Genomic DNA, 23,830 nt, shown 5'->3' with positions numbered 1-23,830 from the left:
GATCGATAATAACTAATTAACTTTTAACAATGTTAATTATCTTTAAAAAAAAAAAAAAGGGTGCTTGGGTACCTCTAATACCCCCCCCCCCCGATCGTCCTTGCCTTTCTCTATACAATCTACTAACAAAGATAATCAATAAAGCTGTTTTTAAATGTTAGGGCGAGACTTCTTGCCTTTATTCTACAAGTATCATTGTCACTGTGTGGTTCCAGAGGGAGACTTCTTATACCTACAAGTCAACAAATGTCTAATCAATTGCTTAGATGGTTGTGACGACCGTCTTTTAGTATGAGGTGTCATAGGAGAACATATTTTCTCCTATGATTGGATTAAGAAATATATAAATATTTCTTATAATATATAAATATGTTTATTGATATATTAATTAAAACATAAAGACGTTTCTAGAATGTCGTTATTCATAAAAATAAATAATAATCGGCGTCTATAACTATAAAAAGGCGTAGAATGCCTTTTTGTTCTTTTTTTGAGTTTCTAGAAGGTTCCAGGAAGTTCCTTTTAAAACTCATATAAAAGAAACGCTATTGGTGGGTAAAGTCAGTTCGTGACACATTTTGGGATGTAAACAGAGGCAACCAACATCCGAATTCCGGCTTCCTCATAAGGCCGTAAAAACAAAAACCTCACTGAAGAAAACTGGCTGTTTGGATTCTGGTAAAGTTTTTATTTATTCTTTGAGTTTGTTGACCGAAGCACATATACGTATAGAGCAAACCATTTCAAAACACAATACATTAAGAATTACGATCTTTATGATCTAAGGGAGACAATTTATTAGCGAGTTGTCGCCCTTCCAACATGATAATCTTTTCTTTTTTTCTTGTTAATTTATTTTTAAATAAATTTCTTTTTCATTAAATCTTTTCTTTTGTTTTAATTTTATTACATGTGGGTTCTGATAAATCCCTAGACCATACGAGCTATGATCGGCACACATATGTAATAGGAGGGCACAATACAAACATCATCAAATCGCCCCAACACACACACACACCCTGTGCCTTTTTTTGTCTTCTTTATCACCCTCACCCACTGACGAATTTAATTTTAAAAGTGTTGCAAAATCAGAACTGTTATTAGTCAACCATGAGTTATCGTTCTTGTTGGAACTCTTCCGAATTTACTTTTTTAATGTAATAATGAATCACCTCATATCAAGACCCAAAGGTTACTTGAGGATACTGATGCTACCAGATCAGGCTGTCTGAAGATATTGGCTTCCTGAAACGAAATACACATAACATTGACGCTTTTTGTTTTTCTACTTCTTTTTTGCAAAACTTAATGTTTGGAAAAAAAAAACAAAAAAAAAAAAAAACAGCAACCAACATTCCCCCCCCCCTTGTTCCATTTTCCCTTTCTCTTTCTATCTCTCCCATTTCCTGGCGGATTTCCTAATTTAAAATGTACTAAACATTAATACTGTAACCCTTTTTCTTTCCCATAGCAAAACTCATTCATGTTCTGCAGGGCAGGGAACAAAAACAATAAAATCTACTGGGCATGAATGGTGCTATCAGATTAGGCTGCTGAAGATGTTGGTTTCTTCAGGCGAAATGCGCCAAACATTAATGCTTTTTGTTTTTCTACTTCCTTTTGCAAAACTTAATTATGTTCTGCAAAACCAAAACCAAAAACAACCCACCTTTTTCTCCTTTTCCTTCTTCCCCCTTTCTCTTTCTATCTACCCCACTTCCTGACTGGTTTCTTAACTTAAAATGTACTAAACATTAATACTGTAACCCTTTTCCCTTTCCCATAGCAAAACTCGTTCATGTCCTGAAGGGCAGAGAACAAAAACAATAAAATCCACTATAAAACAACCAAACCAAACACTACAAATTAGCAATTGAAGATACAAAGAGATTGAAGAATAAAAACCTTCTACAAAATAACTGGACGCAACATGAATATTATTTCCAAAATAACTGGATTCAGCATTAAATAACCCGAAAAGGGTTGATATGCTGTGAAAAAAAAAACAAAACAACCAAACAAGGACGACGGTTAATGGATTGTGTCAAGCTGACAGTGAGACCACACTAATGATTCTTGTAACTTAATAAAATTTGATTACTTAAGAGGACAGCAATATTTTCCTGTTTTTGTTTTTTCTTTAATTCAATTTTCACCCCAAACAAGGCACAGTGCCACTTTGAAGTAGGGGGCTACTATCAGAGACATAAGTTGCAGGGACAAGATGTTTGTTCACATTACACTTGAACTTCTGCATGTCAACACAGTTAGGAAAGCAGAATCCTAGAAGAGATTTCCAAAGTACAGGAAGAAATTATTGGAGTAGAAGGCTTTTTTATACCTGGGGATCTCTATTGTGTAGGGATGGGACTTTGCTGCGTGTCGGGTTTGTCGGAGGTATTTAAATCGAGGAGGTACAAGCTACAATCAATATCCTTTTTTTTTTTAGATAGTTTAATGAAGATATTTACACATTCCATTGTGTCACATTGTAGTCATTCCTCAGCAGAATTTCAGGTGCCTAACACTCTTCTTCTGCATATGCACCTGCACATTTTGTCATTACCGAGACCACCCATCTTCTTAAAAGTATTAGTTATGAAGCCTTGATCTTGGACAGCCTTATAATCTTGTCCCTATCAGTGGAGCGATCCTTATTTTAAGCCAGTCTATAGAGTTTTCCCTTATCTATATTATCCATATATTCTTGGGTGAATTAATGCAGAAGATACTTGGTATGTTGATAGTTGACCTATTCTTCCAGTGTTTTTGCAATGGAAGGTCTTAGTGTATGCTTACTGACTCTTTTAGGCTATTTCCATAGGAGGTTTATTTTGAGATTGAAAGCCTTGGTTTTGATCTTGGGCAGCCATTATAACCCTCTCCTGAACATAGTTGAGCTATCCTCTTTTTAGCCAGGTCTTAGTGTATACTTTTGGGCTATTTCCATAGCAGGTTGATTTTTATTCTGTCTCATTTGTAAAACAGTCTTGTCTGAAATGTTAGGGCAGTTTTGTGACAAATGTGGTTCTGTTGACTCTTGGTGTCGATGTATCATTGTGAGGTTTGGGTTCTGGGAGCCAATCAGTTTTTGCCCAACGATCACCATCGTAGCACATTGTTGATGATCAATTTTTGAAAGACCTAATTTCTTTTTCATTTCCTTCCTTTGAAGATTATAATGCTGGGTATAGGGCAGCCAAACCAGCTGCCAACATTCCCCTGCTTTTTATTGAAACCAGCCGAGAGCTCTTTTTAGTGTCCTTGTTGTTCCCTTAAATGCAATTGTTTGGATCTGTTTTGCACTTACCAGAAATATTAGTTAGGTAGGACTTCAGGTTCTTCTTCATAAGCCCTGTGGCACCTATAACTGGTATGATTGATATCTCCCTAAGACTCAAGTTTCTTTTCATATCATACATGAGACCTTGATATTTGGTCTGTTTCTTCCTTTCAGCTCCGTTCAGACTTCCATCATTAGGGACACTCACTTCAACCAAGGTTGCCACTCTTTCTGACATTCCATATAACTATGTCAGGTTTCACAGCAGTATTTTCAAGGTAGGTTGATGTAGAGATTACATGGTATATAAGTCATTTTTTGAAAGACCCATTAATATGTGTGCGCATATGTTTTGTTAAATGAGAATTTTCCGCGAATACAGACTGACATAAGCTACAAGAATAAGCCTTCTCACCTGTGTGTGTGCGAAAGTGCGTTTTTAAACTTGAATAAGTTATGAATGCCGAGCCACACACTTTGCAAGAATACGGTTTCTCTCCACTATGGATACGCAAGTGTGTATTTAGACCAGAATTTGTCGAAAATGCTGAACCACAAACTTTACAAGAATAAGGCTTCTCTCCAGTGTGTGTTCGAACATGCGTGTTGAGATCAGAATTTCTTAAAAATGCCGAACCACACACTTTACAAGAAAAAGGTTTCAACCCTAAATGTATGTTCATATGAGTCTTTAAATGTGAACTGGTCCAGAATACTGCATTACACACGTCACAAGAATAAGGTTTCTTTCCAGTATGCATTTGCATGTGTGTTTTTAACGAAGAATTGGTGAAAAAAGCCGAGCAGCACACTTCACAAGAATAGGGTCTCTCACCAGTGTGGGTCCTCCTGTGTGTTTTTAACGTAGAATGGTGTGCAAATGATGACCCGCAGATGTCGCAAGAATACGGCTTCTCTCGGGTGTGAGTTCGCACATGTTTTTTTAAATCAGACTTATCTAAAAATGCTAACTTGCATATTGTGCATGAATAAGGTTTCTCTCCCATGTGCCACCGGATGTGCATCTTCAATGTGGAACTGACTGAAAATGCTGATCCACACAGATGACAAGAATACGGTTTTTCTCCAGTGTGTGTTCGCATGTGAGTTTTTAACGATGAACTCGTTGCAAAACTATAGCCACACACTTCGCAGGAATATGGTTTCTCTCCTGTATGTGTTCTCATATGGACTTTAAAATTGTAACGTTGTGAAAATGATGAACCACACACTTCACAAGAAAATGGTTTTTCACCAGTGTGAGTTTGAACGTGTCTTCTTAACGAAACCTTGGAAATTATCAGCCCACACACTTCACAAGATGAAGTCTTACCATTATCGTGTTCTTGCATGTTTCTTGCCAAACGACAACTTGTAAGTTCAGATTTATACAACTTTATGAAAAGTCTTATTATTGACATGTTTTTGCATGTTTCTAGCTAAACGAAAACTTGTAAATACAGATTCACACAACTTCATAAGAACAAGATCCTATATCTAGTATGTGTCTGTTTCTTGAAAAGGCTTACATATTGATAATTCTTCCTTTAAGCATGTGTTTGAAAATACATTATTCAGTGAAAAATTCTGATTATCTCATTTTATAAAGATTTCCTCGTCTTTCCTTTTGTTTATATGAGTGCATTTATTTTTCACTGCAGCCATTATCTGTAAATTAAAAAACAAAAATTTACATTAGAAAGGTAATGCAGATGTGCATTAAAATAAATTACTTTCATGTTAAACATCATAAACTAATTTGCATTTCATATAAAAGGTGTGATTAAAGTCTGGGCATAAAGATAAAAACGACTGGGGTGACATTCACCCAATATGTGTTAAGTTAGCTTCCCTCATAGAAGACACATCATCCCTGATGAATGCAGATCATGGACAATGGTCCACAGCGGTCAAGATAATGATGGGCAGACAGTCCTGGGACCATCAGTTTACTGTTTGCTTTGATGGTGAGTAACCACATGTTAACCTTTGCTAACCTTGGAGTGGTTCTAGAGCTTGAATGATCAAACTTTCGGAATAATAAACCTTTTTCAAAAATGAATGCTATTTAAAACATCTTTTAACAGTACCAGATGGGTAAGCATTGGATAATACCATGTGCTGCATGTAGGAGAACGTTGACACCTCCATGCAAGAACTGCAAAAACCTAATGTCATCATCTCCGCTGATAAGGATATACATGTGACTGAGGACTGCTTGTAAATTTCATACTCCCATAAAACTTCCTCTTTCTGAGGTAGCCGGTTCCACACCAAAAATCTCAGAAAATATTTTTAATCATTTAATATAATATTTCATAACATTTTTTTGATTTTCTAAGATTTTCATAATGGATTTTGTATATTATTTGCTTAAATGAAAAATATCCAATTATTCTATGCGACTAGACTACAGACACCATGTATAACAACTGAAAATACATTTATTGTTACACTACACTAATGAGCAGTTTTCAGGCAAGCAGTCTGACAGAGTCCGGATCATTCTTGAGTAAGTAATGACTGCTTCTGTAAAGCTGGGGTAGTTTTGTGCAATTTTAGGGGTTCATTCTCAAGGTTTTTACCTATCTTTTAGAAGATATTAGTTTATTGCTAAATGCCTGAGGCACACCAACAAAGAAAGCCAACAGGGTTCATCAGGGATTTTTGTAGATCAGAATACATTTCTATTATGTGCTGCTTTTTTTAAACTTACCTTTTGAGAGCTTTATGGGATGGCGCCGAATCTTGTTGGAAGACATAGGCTTTTCCATTAGTTACGTTGTTTATCCAAGGCTTTACAATGGTTTGAAGAATCTCAACATAGACATCTGCATTGACCCTAAAGCCCTGTGGGGGGGGGGATGAGGAGGCATGATGTGCCCTTCACTGCTAACAATACTGAAAACCATCACTGGCGATTTTTAGAAATTTTGCAATTTTTCTGAATTGTTGTGTTTCGCTTTTATTTATTTATTTTTCTTCCTTTGAAGATTTTAATGCTGGGTATGAGGCAGCCAAACCAGCTGCCAACACTGCACTGCTTTTTATTGAAACCATCCGGGAGCTCTTTTTAGTATCCTCGCTGTTCCCTTAAGTGCAATTGTCTGGATCTGTTTTGCACTTGGTTCACCAGGAATAGACTCTATTACAGCGTGTCTTTTCATTTCATTAGTTATAATAGTATCTGCAATGGGATCTTCTGAAAGCCAAAACAACATTAATGAATATATTTTTATTTTAAATTAAAAGAAACTATAAGTGTCCTAATTACCTTACGTATGTAGTGATTTTGTCTGTTTGTGTACGGAACAGTTTCTACCAAAATCTTCTCTCAATTTTTCGCCTAGAAATTTGAAAAGTATTTTGTTTGCATATATTAAACAAGATCAGTTAGGTTATATTAGAACAGGGGCACAAATGAGACTAGAAAATATGGCAATATTAAAGAGAAAGATGAATCTGAATGCTTAAGTTTGGTTTGGTTAATAGCATATCAATCATTCATAGGTTATTTAATGCTGATCGGTTGGTTGTTTTTGTTTTATGGCATATCAACCCTTTTCAGGTTATTTAATGCCGAATCTGGTGATTTGGAAGAACATTCTTTAATAGAATATATTTGTTTTTTGCAAGTCAGTTTCTATTTAACCCATAGTTGGGACCCTAACAGGTACTACCACTCCAGGTCAGAGTGGACCTGGGAGCAATGGCAATTAAAGGGTGGCTCCACACTTCCCAAAGCCCGCACGCTGGGGCTTCACCATCGGATATAGTTTAAGGTCATATCCAGGACCCCGATTGAGGGGCTTTTACCCTCTGCAGGGGGGTAGTCGGCGTATTCTAATGCCTCACCGACAGGGCCTATTTAATATTGAATAAACTTGTCAAATGCTAATATTTACAACTTTAGAAAACATTACTATTAGAACAAAATAATACAGTGAGAGTGTAAAAAAAATTACTCTTTGTTTATTCATAGATAATCAATATTGTTTTCTCAATTTTTTCTTTTTGTGCGATTAACAATGTTAATTATAATGTTTAGTCTCAAGATGTTAGAAGTGTTCAGTATGATTCTACTAAAGCATGACAATGTTGAAAACAAACACAAATGGCAGTTTCACACGCTCTGTTAATGACGAAATAAGTACAGAAAAAGATCAATTATTGCTCAAAATTGGATTGAAGCTAGAAAATAAAAATAAAAAAAATAAATAATCAAAACAAAAAATGTCCAACATTGCATAAGGTAAAAAGCAAGACTAATAAGATTTTCATATTAAATTTGAGTATTAACAAACTGGTTATTATATTTCTGAATTTTGGAGATGAGGATTGGTTATTCGTATTATTTGGATTCATCTTGAATGTCGTTTTCATAACTACATCAATATAAACTCCAACATTCTTCAAATGTATTTTGTCAAACTCAGAAATGTTTCTGTCGAACTCAGGTATTTGGATGGAATTTCAAATAGAACACTTTATTTACTTCACAGGGGGTGCATGACTGGATGAAGGTCCTAAGTAATACGCAATGGTATTTTTCAGTTGCCCACACTGAGAATTGAACCTTCAACCTTCTGGAGAATATCACTTTCATAATTAATTTTTCCAAGTACTATAATAGCTATGCCACAAGCCCGTTTTAAATTCTGTCCAAATTCACGAGTTTAACAGAAACACTTGAAGAAATGTAGTCTAATGAATCCATGTAATACGAACTGGTTATATTAAATAAAACTGTTTTTTTTATCTCTGCTTTCTGTTTAGCAGAAGTCTTGCTAGGTCTTGGCTGTGTTTATCAAGAAAAATAATTTCTGATTAAACCTCTTTTCCACAGAAAAGATGTTACGAGCCTCTCTCTGCTTTATCATTATTTTCATAGCAAATGCCCAGCTGAGCTTCAATCTATGGTCCCCCTCACCAAAATTTCATGAAAAAACACTCGTCTAGCCAAAACCACTATCAATAATTTCCCACACTCTTTATCTGTACCTAAACCTAAATGCAGATTCCATGAACAAAGCTTCTTTCTTAGAACTGCACGCCTGTGGAACTCTCTTCCGATTGCCTGCTTTCCAGCTGACTACAATATGATTGTCTTCAAGTCCAACCTAAACAAGTTCTTGGTGAACCGTCCCCCTAAGTAATCCAATTTACAAAATTCCCACCACTTATGTTTACTATGCCATAATCATAATCACATTGACTAATGCATACCCATTAACCCTTATCTTTGAGTGGCCTCCAGGCTTTGATAAATGGTGATTCCTGTGTAAAAAAAAATTATTATATTTCCAGTCTAATTTTAAAATTCTACATAGGTTCTTTCCATTAAACAATCGTGCTACCATACATATTGCCATGAACAGCCGGCCACGTCAACGTTTTTGCCACGGATTTTCTTTTCTTGTTCATCTCATTCTGTGTCAATTCTAGTGCAGTCTGTAGCCATCAAGTAAAGGATGGCTTACACGATTTGTTCACATAATAAAAGCAATAAGCATGAGTAGATACAAAAAAATACACAGGACTTGTGGAATAAAGTTTGTATGTGCATCATTGGAGCTCTGTCATTAATGTAACTACTTCAATGTGAAACCTCTTATCTCTCAAGTTCAACTAAAACTTAACAGAGTTCGCATTACTAACTGTTAAGACTACTCACAGCCAACCTTTCTAGTCAATGTGTTGGTATTCTACTTAAACTTCTTATTTCATTCTCTGCAAACCAGTATCTTGGCGTCCTTCTCGAACCAATTCTAGAAGAGCTAGTTTCATCTAAATATATTTACTTTCTACCAGAAATCTGATACAACCAGTCTTTGGTCAGCTATTTTCAACTTACTTCTAGTAATTAAATTAAATATTCTTCAAGTGGAATTAAATTAAATATTTTTCAAGTGGAATTAAATTAAATATGCTTCAAGTAGAATTAAATTAAATATTTTTCAAGTGGAATTGAATTAAATATTTTTCAAGTGGAATTAAATTAAATATTTTTCAAGTGGAATTAAATTAAATATGCTTCAAGTAGAATTAAATTAAATATTTTTCAAGTGGAATGTAATTAAATATTCTTCAAGTGGAATTAAATTAAATATTTTTCAAGTGGAATTAAATACTTCATTTCAAATTCTCTATCTTTACCTTCACTTCTAGTCATGATTGGCTAACTGTCTCTGATGTCCTTTTGTTTATGTAAAACAATGAATGCATTCGTGTTGTAATTTACTTTGTATTATTTGATCAACTATTCTTATCTTTCACGTTATTCTCACAAAAATTGTCCACCCTGCACTGATGATTCCCAAAAGGATGAAACACTAGTATCTGTAGATATTAAAATACAATTATAGTAATAATTATCTCAGCCTCTTTAAGAACTCGGTTCTTATTGTTGAGCACTCTAAGTGGAAGTTAAAAAGTCCATCACTTAAGCTTATATGCATAGATTATGATGTCACAATCATTAGATCATTATCACTGTCTTCACATTTAAAAAATAAATGTTTAAATTTCAACTGTATTCCTCAAGGAGTCAAAGATGGCTTCATTGCCGGGTTTGAATCTCCCGACTGACGGTAATCAAGACACTCTGCACTGATGCTTCTCAAAAGGATGAAACACTAGTGTCTGTAAATTAAAAAAAAAAAAATCAGCAGTGTCTGTAGTTTAAAAAACAATTATAGTAATAATTATATATATAAAGAGTAATAATTATATATATAAAGAGAGAGAAAATGTTGTAATATATATATATATATATATATATATATATATATATATATGAAGGATAAAAATCCAACAACATGGTTGTAAAAATGGAGGTGGAAAAACCGAGAAACTCGACATTTCATCTGTCTTATGTAGGCTTTTTCAAGAGTAAAAATGGTCAATGTCCAATTATTACTCTTGAAAAAGCCTGCATGAGATGAAACATCGAACTTCTAGGTATTTCTACATCCATTTTTAAAACCATATACATACACACACATATATATATATATATATATATATATATGTATATATATATATATATGTATATATATATATATATATACATATATATATATATATACACACACAGTAGCAGTAACCTTTAATAGTGATAAGTAGTAAGACTGCAACTCTAAAACAAGAATAGATTTAAGACTCCAAATTTTATCATCTTTAGGTGACTGCCAACCAAGGCTAACGATCATTTCATCTGGCATATAAAAAGTAACAAAATCCTCAAATCAGTAGGATTTTGAAGTCCTAACTTCAAATACCTTGCTTGATGCATCCATTCACCTACTCACCCCCTCCAACCAAGGTGTCGCTGTCTAAAAAAAAAAAAACACTTAAATGTCCTTTTCTCCTTTTTTGCCTTTTGATCACATCTTACCTCAAACTTTTCTCATAGCAACTATCATTAAGCTTTTCAAGCTTACATGCCACATGTCACATTTACCACATGTCAGAATAATCAACAAACTTTTATCATAACAAGAAATTTAGTCATGTTTGAATTGATACATAATCTATATCGGGTTATGCCGGCATGTACAAAATTGTGATTTTACTGTGCAAGTTGATTAGTGCAAGAAGAGTTTGAGGGTTAAGTTGCTGAAGTATGTCAAACTTTCTAGCTGGGGTCAACGACAGCACTGGAAATAAGTCAATTGGGTTCATGTGAAAGAGAGCATGGAAAGAAAGAAAGAGAGAAGGCATGAAAGAAAGAGAAGAAGATATCTTTTCTCTCACATGCAAGTTAGTCTGGTTTCTGATTTTGGACAGAACAGGTATATCGAGATTGGCGCAAAAATGCGTTGGTAAAAGTAGCAATACCAGACATCATAACTTTCAGTGCTGGACAAGGTGCACACTGCTACTTAATTTGACACTCATAGTTTTTAAATCAGTAATAAGTACATTTCTCCTACCTCCATTAAAATAAAACTTATATAACTGGATTCACAATAAAATTTACTTTAAAATGTTATTTTAATATTTTTGTTGTGATTTGCATATTCGGAGAAATTGCTATTTAAACCCGACTATTAACAACAAAACCTGTCAGCATAGCATGCCCGCTGGCAGTAGATCATTTTTTGAAAATAAGCGGTCAGGGTGCGTTCACATAAACACTCGAAGCAGAAATTCTACCCGCCGATGACATTTCTAGTTGTTTTAGCTAATCAGGGAAAAGAATTGTCTTTGCTACAGAATTCGAACACAACACGTACATCTTTCCAGTCAAAAGTTAGAATATCTCAAAGTTGATCCTTTGTAGTACAAAGATAAGTAAAGTTCAAATGGTATTTAATAGAAATTAATTTTTTTGTCCTAAAATTTGAAAAGAATTGTGTAATATATTGGGCAGAGTTGCCTCCCTTACACTACTAATCCTAATGTGACTAATTATAGAGGGTGTAGCCGTTTCTTGGGGTGTTTTATTATTGTAAGGCAACCATAACTTTCTATGATATAACCAGAAGAATTTGGCTTCATGTGTTTTATGCTGTGTGTTCTAAAAAAAAACACATTAAATTGGATAACTTTTTATGCTAGAGTTGTTAGAAATACTGACAAGCGCATATAAACGTGAGAATTTTTGTGTGTCGTGGCGCACAAAAAAAAATCTGTAAACGTGTTCATGAACAGAAAGTATTCATTTTATTTTTGTTATTATGTAGAAAACAAGTTTTTAATTATGGACAGGAAAATAATATTCTTTTAAAAAATAATTTTTTTTATTATTTGTTTATTATTTATTATTGTTATTTTTTATTATTATTTACTATTATTATTATTATCGTCTATTCATTTATTAATATTTATTATTACTTTTTATAATTACTTATTATTATTTCTTTATTATTTACTATAATTTATTATTTACTATTATATATTATTTATTATTATTATTATTTATTCTCTATTTTTATTGCTATTTATTATTATTTATTTATTATTTATTTATTATTATTTATTTATTATTTATTTATTGTTATATATTATTATTTATTTAATATCATTGTTATTATTCATTGTTATATATTATTTTTTTATTATTTATTATTATGTGGTGTTATTATTATTTATTATTTTTTATTTATCAAATATTATGTATTTATTATTCATTATTCATTTTTAATTATTATTTATTTATTATTTTTTATTTATTTTTATTTTCATTACAATTTTTTATTTTTTTTTATTTAAAATTTTTTTTTTTATGCCCACATCAGAAAAACTTTAACATAAAATAGAAAGCTGTCCAGTTAATATGCTTATAAATATATTCACGCAGATTTCGTATTTATTATTACAAGGTCAATTCTCTATTATACCTAATATACAGTATCCATTTGAAAAGTTTAAAAAATAAGCTGTTATTAATACAGAGATAATCAATATTGTTTTCACAAGTTTTTTTCTTTTTGTGCAATTAACAATGTTAATTATAATGTTTAGTCTCGAGATGTTAGAAGTGTTCAGTATGATTCTACTAAAGCATGACAATGTTGAAAACAAACACAAATGGCAGTTTCACATGCTCTGTTAATGACGAAATGAGTACAGAAAAAGATCAATTATTGCTCAAAATTGGATTGAAACTAGAAAATAAAAATTTAAAAAATAAATAGTCAACACATCGAAACAAAACAAAAAATGTCCAACATTGCATAAGGTAAAAAGCAAGACTAATAAGATTTTCATATTAAATTTGAGTATTAACAAACTGGTTATTATATTTCTGAATTTTGGAGATGAGGATTGGTTATTCGTATTATTTGGATTCATCTTGAATGTCGTTTTCATAACTATATCAATAAACTCCAACATTCTTCAAGTGTATTTTGTCAAACTGAGAAATGTTTCTGTCGAACTCAGGTATTTGGATGGAATTTCAAAGGAACACTTATTTACTTCACAGTAAATTGTTTATCAACTTGTAACAAACTCTTGTGTAAACCCTTCCAAATATTATGTGTCCCCATGAGCATCATCATAAGTGAAGTATATCTTTTCTTCTAAATATTGTAAGAAATTTCTTCCCTACACACCCAATTTCCTCCCCGCAGATAGCAAATGAAACTCCACAAACAAAAGCCATACCTTTAAAACTCAAATTTTATTCAAGATGTATAAGAAATGAAAGTTCTTTGGTCACGGTAAGTCCCTTGCAAAAACAGTGGCTTAACTTGCTATCCATTGCAATGGAGCCGTTAGTTATGATTCCTCTGTGGGAATGTTAGTTCAGGTTTCCTTTTAGAAGGATCCATGTTGTACATGGTGAACACGGCGTTAATGTTGTCACCCAATATAGCATATTTTGGGATCTTGTGGTCTCTGGAAGAAATAGGAATAATTTCCCATAATCAAATATATCAAGCCGAACACTGTAGAATATCCGCATTGGGTAAAATAAGTTCCACAATTATGTTGTCTCTGTATTCAGAGAAATGTCCTTCGTCCACCCACTGCATGGTGTCCAATGACGGTAAAATCCTGGAAATCTATAACAGAGCACTGCTGTTTGAGTCTTTTACTGTTTCGTGTTCATGTCAGACTGAAAAATAACGCACATGTAATAAAAAATTGGCGCCAAACTGCCGCATTCAAATTGAACCAATCAAAGACTGTCTAGCAAATCATGTTAGGCGGGCAAACAAAATGGCGTTGGTTATGGAATTTGTCACAATATATTGACGTTAACATTCTGTGGATGTTCAGCAGAAATGGAGATACCTTGATATTATTGTAGCTCTTTTGTTAAAACTGCAAGCTTATTTATCTAAGCTAGCAGAGACCCTGCTGTAGCCCGATTGTAAAATGCTTCAGTATTGAACCAATCAAAGACCGTCTAGCAAATCATGTTAGGCAGGCAAACAAAATGGCGTTGCTATGGAATTTCTCACAATATGTGTTAAAGAACTGTAATACACTCATCATCACTATTGTTATGTCTGTATTACATGAACCCATTATAAGTTCCAACATGCAATCCCATAGAATTGCAAATTATTTAGGATCTCTATCCGTCATGCTATCTCCGTTAAGTAAATAAAGGGTTTTGTTTGAAATTCCATCCAAATTCTCAAGTTAAACAGAAAGATTCCCGTGTTCGACAAGACACACCTGAAAAAAGTTGGAGGTTATATCGATCGAAAATTAAAGTCAAGATAAGAACAGTAGTCCGATGAATCCAAATAATATGAATACTAAGCTCCCGATTAAAGATGTTTTAAATGAATATATTAAAAAAAAATTAATATATTTAAAAAAAAAATTAATGTATTAAAAAAATATATTTAAAAAAAAATAATATATCAAAAAAATTAATATTTAAAACAAAATAATATATTTAAAAAAATTAATATATTTAAAAAAAAATTAACGTATTTATAAAAATTAATATATTTAAAAAATTAATATATTTAAAAAGATTAATATATTTAAAAATTAATATATTTAAAGGAATTAATATATTTAAAAAATTAATTTATTTTAAAAAAATTGATATATTTTAAAAAAATTAATATATTTAACAGAATTAATATATTTTTAAAAAATTAATATATTTAAAAAAAATAATATATTTAAAAATTAATATATTTAAAGAAATAATTATATTTAAAAAAATTAATATATTTAAATAAATAAATATATTTAAATAAATTAATATATAAAAAAATTAATATATTTTTAAAAAATTAATATATTTCACAGAACTAATATATTTTTAAAAAATTATTATATTTAAAAAAGATTAACATATTTTAAAAAAGAAAATATATTTTTAAAAAATAATATATTTAATAGAATTAAAATATTTTACAAAATTAATATATTTAAAAAATTGATATATTAAAAAAATTAATATATTAAAAAATAATATATTTAAAAAAAATTAATATATCTAAAAAAATTAATTTATTTTAAAAAAATTCATATATTTAAAAATATATTAAAAAAGATTAATATATTTTTAAAAAATTAATATATTTGAAAAAAATTAATATATTTAATAGAATTAATATATTTAAAAAAATTAATATATTTAAAAAAAATACCATTCTTGGTGTATGATTACTATTTACTTTAATGTAAGTGTTATGTGGCCACTAGTTTAAATGTGTATCAGTTTAATATTTTCACACAATGTACATACTTACATCTACTCTTTTGTTTATATAGATTTAAAAAAAAGTACATTTACTTTGAAATATCTTTCTTAAAGCATTTTATTTTATTTTTAATGGGATAAATCCAAAAAGCCAGTACACAAAGTTAAGACACTGGAATAAAGATTTAAAAATAAGTAAAAACACTAACATCTTATCCAGCTAGGTAAAAAAAGTTACTTCTCTTTTGGTTGATCGCATTTATTTGTTATATATTTGTTTTTGACAACTTTTTCGAATATTTGTGAATTTTAAAACATTAAACCCAAGTAAATAATTTAAAGTTTGTTGGGTTTGTTTTACTATACACATAGATTTGAAAAAAGTTGTCAAAGAACAAATATATAACAAATAAATGTTATCAAAGATAAGATAAGTTACTTTTCAACCTAACTGCATATGTTTTTAGTGTTTTTATCTTCTATAATATAAATCACACCTGTCTGTTTAAATGTATGTATGTATGTTTCTATGTCTGCCTAAAACTTCCGACGGAGGCGACACATTTTAACGAGATCGGTATCGTTTTGAAACGCGGCACTTCGGATGACAAATATTGAAAAATTGGCCAAAAACATTAATTCTTTACTCTCAAGTGGGCAGTTTTTTACAGTGAGGGTCGTTTTTTTTTTTGCTGACAGTTTTTGCAAGTCATTTAACGCTTGCATAAACGACGTCACATAAAAGGCATTATTTCAACTGCCTGTGACGTCACAACCACGGTAAGCTCATCGATAAGAGAATTTGTTTGTTTGGTTTTTTTTCACCTCTTTTTCCTCTGGCGTGTTACGGATTCGAGTCCACTTTAATACTCCTATTTTATTTTATTTTTTTGTGCTCGGAATTTTTCATTTTTTTTTTTTTTTTGCTCAACCGACACCCTTATTTTCTTTTCCGCCTTCCTGTCACGGGTTCGAGCCTGCTTGCCTACTACAACTTTTTTATTTTTTTGCTCACCATACACCTGCAAACATCCAGGCAATGCCAGGAACTCAGGCTAGTTGGTTATAAAATGCTTATTCGGTTTGAAAATCATACAGTGTTTATCGATATACTTGAAAAAGACAAATGCAGCGAGGTCTCTGTTGAATATGTTAAGTTTGGGAAAATGAGTTCAAACTAAAAAATTATATAAAATATTGTTAGAAACTCATTCAATATATGTTAGCCTAGTCACGGTAATATATATTGGCTGGGTTTCTATCAGTATTTTGTATAATGTTTTAGTTTGAACTCATTTTCCCAAACTTAACATATTCAACAGAGACCTCGCGGCCATTTGTCTTTTTCAAATATATCGATAAACACTGTATGATTTTAAAACCAAGTAAACATTTTACATTAACTAAAAACACTGAAAACTTATTCAGTTAGGAAAACAAAGTAATTTTTTTGAATAGGTAAACATTTTTATGAATTTTATAATTTATATAGAAATCTTCCTTTTCAGCGTCCTGACCGAATGGAAGTTTTTTGATATTAAAACAAAACAAATTGGATGCTTATGCACTTATGTTACTGTGCTATTTTTAGAAAATTGTATTTTCAAGTTAAATTCTAGTGCTTTTTTATTATAATAACGAAAAAAAAATTGAATTTTAAGTAAAACATATGGTACTTACGTAATTGTCTAGCAGTGTCAGAAACTGAAATTAAAAATGCGTGATAAAAAATTGAATAATTCGACCTCCTATCTTTCCAAGCTTATAACTACTTGAAAAATGTAATTCAAACCCTAATTTTTTTTTCAATTAAAGGAGCAAAGACCAAATTAAAAAAAAAATAACAGGTTTAATAGCAAATTATGCAATATTTGTTTTTTTAAATCGGTTTTCTTTAAAAAAGATTTTTAAAAAATCAACGTATTTTAACTTGCTTTGATAAAATATATGTATATATAAATGCCAAAAAATCACTTACCTATAAAACAATACTATTCAATGGGTAGTTCCATTCTTCATTGTTAAGAATTTATCCATATTTATATTTTAAATTGCATGAATTTTTAAATAAAAGAATTTTTTTAAACAACTATTTGAAAACCCTGCCATTACATAAGCATTATTATGGTGTTTAGCCAAACGCCAAACCAGTGTTTCTTTTTGTTTTGAACTACGGATGAACAGAAGAACGTAAAAATCACACATTTGCGTTAGTCGTCTAGCCTTGTGCGTGAAGAAATTTGTGTCTCCATAATTGAAAACTAGTCATATTTTACTTATAAGTTTTTACCTTAAAAAAAAAAAAAACAGTCAAAGAATTTTTTTCTTTTCTCGAAGAAATACATGAGTTTTTGATTTAATATATTTTATTTCAACTTTATGGAATGATTTTTTTTTTTTAATATCTAAAAATAAAACATTGAATGAAATAGAAATAATTTTCGTAATACAACGAAACTTTATGCGCACTATAAGGTTTCACTTAAAAGATTATAAGGTTTCACTTAAAAAAAATCAACATGGTTTTTAAAAAAAAGGTTTTAAACTTTGACTTTACAGGTAAATTTGCAAATAACTGTATTTTTTTTTTTTTTTAATAGCTTATTTTATTTATTGATCTTTTATCTCCAATTTGTGATACATAAATTTGAGGTGAGAAAATTATTTATTTTCATTTTAATAGACATTTCAAAATGGGGGGGGGTGAATTTTTAAAAAAAACCTTGTCTAGAATATTATATTCGGTTTATTGGAAAGAGCATAAAATTTCACATTGAACCTGAAAATATCATAAAAATTGAACCAATAGAAAAGTTTTGATAGATTTTTAAAAGTGAAAAAATTCAAAAAGAAATTCAATTGATTTCATTACATGAAGGCGCGCAGGCACTTAGTAAACACTGTTTTTTTTTGTTTTGTTTTATTTTTTTAAATAAAAAAAAATATTTCTATTATTTTTAAATGACTTTAATAGTTTATTTTGGAAGAATATTCCATAAAGAAAATAAACAACCCACTTTAAAAAGAGAAATTACGGGTTTTTTTAAATATTTTTTATATTTTATTCGCAGTTTTTTGTTAGGGGTGTCAAAAATTCCCCAAAATTCTGACACACTTAGTAATTGTTATATTGCAAATAGTAATATATCCAAAAGTTACGGAAAACGATAAGGTACCAATTCGAGTTTTATATCTTTTTTATCAAATTGTTAGATTAGTTACAAAACTCCCTCGCCTCCCCATGTTAAGAATGGCTTTCTAACGTTATTATTTTAGCAAGGTAACATAAGTGCATAAGTACCGAAATTTGTTTCCTTGTTCTTTACTGATCATTTCGGCGAAAAAACATTATTTCCTGAGTAAACATTAGTTATCTCCCTTAGATAATGACCCGAATTCAGAATACGCGCCGAGAAAAAAATAAATAATTAATTAAATGCACTAAAACGTTAAAATGAGCCGGAAATTTTACGTTTAATTTTACGTTTAATTTTTTGTGTTTATTTTTTCCGCAAACTTTTTCAGGGTGGTCATGCATAATCGCTTAAAAAGTAACATCACGTGAAAGAAGGGGACGCGATTCAGCTGAGGCTGGTATTCTAAAAATAAAATAATACCGTATTTTGTTTACATGCAAACTTGAAACGTAAGGGCAGTTAATATTTCGGGTGTAGTAAAAAGAAGAAAAATTCATCCCAAAGAACTAAATTCAAATAAATACTTACGTTTTGTTTACTATCTGGTTGCAAACGACCAAATAAGAAATGTGTTTAACTTGCAAGGTTACGTTCGCATAGTCAAGATGGCGACCATAACAGCAGGTTCGCAGAAAATGAAAGCGCAGGAAATTCAAAGGAACCATTTCGAAACATGAATGATAACTTACTTCATTCATTATGCTAATGAAGAAAAAAAATAAAAGATGAATGTAACGATCTTCATTGAATTAATACATATGAAGCAGACGCTATTTCTGGCTTTGATTGGTTTGTGATCGAATATGACGTCATACACTTTGGTGCAAGCGCAATGTTGCAACTGGGACTTTATAATAAACTAGCTTGGATGCCCGCCTAGGTGTTTGGAGGTATGTGTTTAGCGAAAAAAAAAAAAAAAAAAAAAAGTGATAGTAGGCAGGAAGGCATGAAACCCGTACCGCGAAGGAGGAAAAGTATGTGGAAAAAAAAGTGTGTTGGAATTTTTTTTGTACCAATAATAGTGCACCCTGCACCCCCGCCCCCGTTTACATTTATTATTTTTTATCTGGTTCTTGTATTTGATTTTTTTGGATTTTGTATCTTTTTTTATTCTTAGTTTCGTACACTTTGTTGGATTGTACTAAATTCCCTTTAATTTGGAGAAAAGGGAAATGCTAGCTCTGTGATGACGTCACAAGCCCAGCGCCAATTTCGGCCTCTTTTGAAATTCCACCGACGTGGAGATTGGACCTTCGTTTCATTGCCTGGCGCTGAAAATGGAATTTTGACGAGCCTCCTTCAAAGAAGAAAACCCGGCAAGAATACCCCGGGTATGTGACGAGACATACTTCTGAAAACTTTTTACGTGGCTACGGTTTTGCACGTATTTTAGAAGGAGTGAAACTATTTTAAAAAAAGACTTTATTTTACGTGACAAGGAATTTTGGAACCTCCTATAAAGAAGAAAACCCAGCAAAAAAAAAAACCCGGGCAAGCGACGCGGCCATACTTCTGAAATCCATCTGCGTGTCTACGGTTTGCACACAAACATGGAGAAAGAGAAAATTCTAAAAGGACTTTCTTTAAACGAGAGAAAAAAAAGAAAAAGGCACGTGCCTGACTGGCTTTCAATTTGTGAGAACGCTCCTAAAATTTATTTCATATGAGAGTGTAATAAGGAAATACTATTTTGAATCTTATTATTGTATTCGTTCATGGATACGACATCTTCATTATAAGAACCAGTGTTATTTTTTTTTTTATTATATGTTACCTTGGCGTTTCATAAGTTTAATGCCCGCAAAGGGAAAAATTTGCAACTAATTCTATTATGAATAAAATCTCTTCTTCGTTTCAAAGCAAGACCTTTATATTTTATTCTTTACCCCCCCCTTTTTATTCCATGCTGTCATTTTTTTTTTTCAGGTTAGTTACTTTAGCGTCAAATTTATCTGGAAGCAAGATAAAATTCCGACAAGTGACGTTTCTGCCATTGTGTCCATCGCCAAACCGGAAGTGGCGAAGGTTTCAATAAAGGCTAGTCAATCGGAAAGAGGGCTTGACTTTCGAAAATTTGGGCGAAAAAAGCGACCCATCCTTGCAGAAAAGTGCCCGGTTGAGGTTAAAGGAATTAATATTTTTAGCCAATTTTTCGATATTTGTCGTCCGAAGGGTCGAGCTTCAAAATGATACCAATCTTGTGAAAATCTGTCGCCTCTGTCGAAAGTTTTAGGCAGACATACATACATACATACATAAAAAGGCTTCCTTCTGTTTGACAGACTATGGATACCCGCAGTAAAGGTGCCTGTACATTAAATTTTTGTGGCAAGAGTTGTGCAATTTTCAACCACATCTCTCCTGAGTCGACATTGTTTAATACCAGTGGCAAGTTGAGATTCAGGACGACTGGAAACAATGCCGAGATAAGCGAAAACCACAAACAGCACCTAGAATTCCCAAATGGTCATCCATCTGGTACTAGCCAGGCTCAATGTTGCTTAACTTTGGTGATCTGACGGGAACATAGACACATACATACATTTAGAGATGTGAGATTTCTATTATAGATGATAGCTTAAAGAAAAAAGTATTAGATAACTTTTTTTTTTAATTGTCCTAAAAAAAGAAAAGGAAAAAGAAAGGAACTTTAGGGTGTCGGTCACCAGTTTTAGGATGTCACTTCAGGTGTTTTGTAATGGGAAAAGAATTTTCAGCATAAGCCAGTTTCAAAGAAATATTTTCAATCAAAACGGTTTTCAGGGTTCATTATCAAATGTGAGACTAAGAGAGACGTGTTATACAGTAACCAAAACAAAATAATGAGTTCAAAAGGCAATATATTCACAAAAGAGACAATTTATATGTTTAAAATGAAAGGTTTGCAGCAATAGGAAAAACATAAAATGAGAATATTTTTAGAGTTCTTGTAAAAATAAACAGACCTCATTAGCCGTGTCGGGAAAGTCGTAGCTTAGCTGACTAGCGTGGGTGTCGTGTTCATTTGCTTAGGTAAGAAAAAAAAAAAACTAAAATGGCAACGTCGTTTTTGTATTTGACAATCACGTATGAGTAAATCAATGCAATATATGCAAATTAGTTTATGCAAATTAGTTTATGCAAATTAGTTTATGCAAATTAGTTTATGCAAGACGCATAAAAGAAGTGATGGAAGGAACAACCCGCGAGTTGAAAGATGACGTATTATGCGAAGCGACGTGTGTATGATGTTCAAACATGTTTTCCCACACACATACACACCCACATGTACGCGCACACACACACACACGCATATACACATCCTCATACGCACACAAACATTCATGCGCATACACACACACACGCTAACGCACACACACACACACACACACACACACACACCCGAGCTGTGACGTCACTTCCTTTTAAGTGAAAACCAGACATGCGCACCCAGAACACTAACTCCAGTATAAAAGTCAACAAAACCTGTTAACTCCCCTTTTTCATCTGGACCAGCGTTCGAGCTGCTTAGTCGACGAACCGACCGCATGTTCTAACGTCACTTTCCCTGCTACTGTAATGTGGGGCAAGCGCAAGCACACTTTATACGCTTTCTCTCTCCATGAATTGGATTGACTTTTCTCACTCATCTCACCTTCGCTTTTGGCCCATCAACACAGACATGTGCGCAACGCTCTACTGAGCTTAACCCTCTCTTTCTACAGATGGCTTGTCACTTCGCATTTCTCTATTGCATTCCCCCTTTCCTTCCATGCGCGTAGTCGTCAACGGCTGAATGAACACGTGTACACCAAAGACTTTCATTTCTCAACAGAAAATAAACGACATGTTTATTCTATTCCAGCATTTTAGTTCTTTGTTTCCTTCATTCAATTTGTTTCATTATTTTTTCTTGTAGCGAGTTAGGATATTTTATATCCTGGTCCGCAACATGAAATGGTGACCCTCCTTTATTTAAAATGAAATGAATGAGTGAATGAAACACACGGTGTAAGCTAAACCGTTCCACACAAATTCAGGGCACGCACGAAAAATAATTTTTCTCAAACAAACAAAAACTTGTCGACCACGAGGAGGAACATTTTCAAACCACGCACAAGAAATTTAAATATAAAAATTTCAACACAAAAAAAAAAAAAAAAAGTGGAACTTCAACAGACGGATTCCTACAACGAAACCATGGCATTAAACATTTCACCCTTCAACCCGACAAATACAAAAATATGGTCCATCCAATTACAAGTCATATTTGACGCTAAACGGGTAATGTCACAACGAGCACGTTACTGTTATTTAGTGGAAAAACTGCCGTTGGAGGTGGTTGAGGAAGTCACGGATTTCCTCGAAAATGTACCGGAGGAAAGACCGTACGACACGTTGAAGCAAGCAATCCTGCAACGAACCGGTGTTTCTCATGAAGCCATGCTTCGTAACTTGTTCACACAAGTTGAGTTAGGAGACCATACGCCTTCTCAACTACTTCACTACATGAAAGCCTTGCTGGGAGACAATAAAATGTCAGACAGCATTATGAAGAGTCTTTGGTTGGGTAAATTACCCCCAACTACCAAACAAATCCTCGCTCCGATGCCGGAGGAGATGGCAACAGAAAAGCTCGCCGACATACTCAACAGAATTAATGAAAGTTCCCGGAGCCGACAAGTATACGCCCACCAACGGCAACTTGACCGAAACCGAGACGAGGAATTAGCAGAATTAAAGTCGGCGGTTGAGAAGCTTTCGAAGCAGCTAGCCGACACACTTCAAATGTGTCAACATTCTCACAGAAACCACGATGACACGCGGCGAAATTATAGGCGAAGGAGTTCAAGCAGGAACCGATCCACGTCACGACATAGAGAAGATGTGTGTTTCTATCACAGGAGATTTGGCGTCGACGCGAGAAGATGCACTAAACCCTGCGCATTCAAAACACCGGCACAGGGAAACAAACCTTCCAGCCAGTAACGATGACGACTGTAGCTGGAGCACACAAAAAAGGTCGTCTATTTTATATCCAAGACAAAATTCACGGATATAACTTTTTAATAGACCCCGGAGTGGAAATCAGCGTCATACCGACACGGCATGGCCACCCAACAGGGATCCAATTTTTCAACTTACAAGCCGCTAATGGTACAAAAATATCCACTTTTGGCAAAAAAACTTTAAATTTAAACCTTGGAATGCAGAGGAATTTTTTATGGAATTTCACTATAACCAGCG

General features: G+C 32.5%; 1 long non-coding RNA gene across 1 annotated transcript; it reads right to left on the bottom strand.

Annotated features, from left to right (window-relative positions):
• Positions 1–1,049: 1,049 nt before the first annotated feature.
• LOC145263769 (uncharacterized) lies at positions 1,050–19,865 on the bottom strand. Its single transcript, XR_013864596.1, has 2 exons — positions 19,133–19,865; positions 1,050–4,951 (listed from the first exon to the last, which is right to left on the bottom strand). It is a non-coding gene; the product is annotated as an uncharacterized LOC145263769 (long non-coding RNA).
• Between the last annotated feature and the right edge of the window lie 3,965 nt (positions 19,866–23,830).

Source organism: Euprymna scolopes, chromosome 39, assembly GCF_053919585.1.
Source record: "Euprymna scolopes isolate OS-2025 chromosome 39, ASM5391958v1, whole genome shotgun sequence".
In the NCBI taxonomy this organism is placed as follows: domain Eukaryota; kingdom Metazoa; phylum Mollusca; class Cephalopoda; order Sepiida; family Sepiolidae; genus Euprymna; species Euprymna scolopes.
This window is presented reverse-complemented; position numbering and strand designations above follow the sequence as displayed.